The following is a 1,608-nucleotide window of genomic DNA, read 5'->3' on the forward strand; positions in this document are numbered from 1 at the left end:
GTTCTAGTTCAGTTCTAGTTCAGTTCTAGTTCAGTTCTAGTTCAGTTCTAGTTCAGTTCTAGTTCAGTTCTAGTTCAGTTCTAGTTCAGTTCTAGTTAAGTTTTTGTTCCGTTCTAATTCAGTTCTAGTTTAGTTCTAGTTTAATTCCATTTCATTTCTAGTTTTTTTCTAGTTTAATTCTAGTTTAGTTCTAGTTCAGTTTTAGTTTAGTTTAAGTTTAAATTCATTATTTAATATAATGCGATGACTTCTTGTTAGGGTATCATAAATTCGACTAAACCCAACTATACTTTCTTACTTATTTTAGTTGTTGCTTATTCGCTGGCGTTGTGATAATAATGATAATATTATTATTATTTTTATTATGATTATTTTTGTTTAATTTTAACAATATATTTTTATATACTTTGCATTGTGTGAAGGTGTGAATTTTTGCAAAATATAAAATTTAAATAATGAACCTTCAACATTTATTAAAAGCTATAAAATAATGAACCTTTTTTTGTTGATATTACTTTAAGTTAACAACAAGACCTATAAACACATTATTTGTTATTAAATATTATTTTGAAAATGTCCTTCAGTAATTTTTACGAGCACAAGTGTATACATACATACGTACAAATCATTGTTTGTAGTGAAACAAATTGTTAGTTTGTCAAGTTATTGTTAAAGTGTAATTAATTTTGTTTGACATATTGTTGTGTATTTGTATTACTTTGCTCCTTAATATACATATATTTTTTTTTAAATTTTTTGTTTTTAGCAAATTTTATTGTTAAAAAAAATATTCTTAATTAAAATTTTTTTACTATTCACAGATTTATTATTATAAATGTTAGATAAATTACGCAGTTTAAACCTTGACTGTATTTATAATCAATTTTATAAAATTTTGTATATAAAATTATTTTTGTTGTTTTTTTTTTTTTTTGAACGCAAAAGAATTTTAAACCGCAACCTAAAATGATATTGCAAAAATGTTGTTTGATGGATAATTACTCGTTTTATTGATTTCTTTATTGAAAATTTTTGTAACTAAATATGTAGAATGTTGTAAAGTTTTTTCTTTAATACCGAATGTTAGTATGTGATGAAGATTATTAAAATATTTGTATTTGGTTAATAGCCGATCTCCCCTTCTAAAGTGAATTTTTCAATTCTGGCTTAAGAAAAACATAGACAAGAGATTTAACATCGAATTGTTACATAGACTAGACTATAGCTTAAACAATTTACTAGACTATAGACTAGACTATAGACTAGACCATAGACTAGACTATAGACTAGACTATAGATAAGACTATAGACTAGACTATAGATAAGACTATAGACTAGACTATAGACTAGATTATAGACCAGACTATAGACTAGACTATAGACTAGACTATATACTTGACTATAGACTAGACTATAGACTAGACTATAGACTAGACTATAGACTAGACTATACACTTGACTATAAACTAGACTAGAGACTAGACTATAGACTAGACTACTGACTAGACTGTAGACTAGACTATAGACTAGACTAGACTATAGACTAGACTATAGACTAGACTATAGACTAGACTATAGACTAGACTATAGACTAGACTATAGACTAGA

At 25.6% G+C, this 1,608-nt stretch overlaps 1 protein-coding gene across 1 annotated transcript in view; it reads left to right on the forward strand.

The window, feature by feature from the left end:
- LOC111676671 overlaps positions 1–1,608 on the forward strand; it is a 41,607-nt gene that overhangs the window by 36,018 nt on the left and 3,981 nt on the right. The window lies entirely within an intron of this gene.

The sequence above is a fragment of the Lucilia cuprina genome, chromosome 5 (assembly GCF_022045245.1).
Source record: "Lucilia cuprina isolate Lc7/37 chromosome 5, ASM2204524v1, whole genome shotgun sequence".
Lineage (NCBI taxonomy): Eukaryota > Metazoa > Arthropoda > Insecta > Diptera > Calliphoridae > Lucilia > Lucilia cuprina.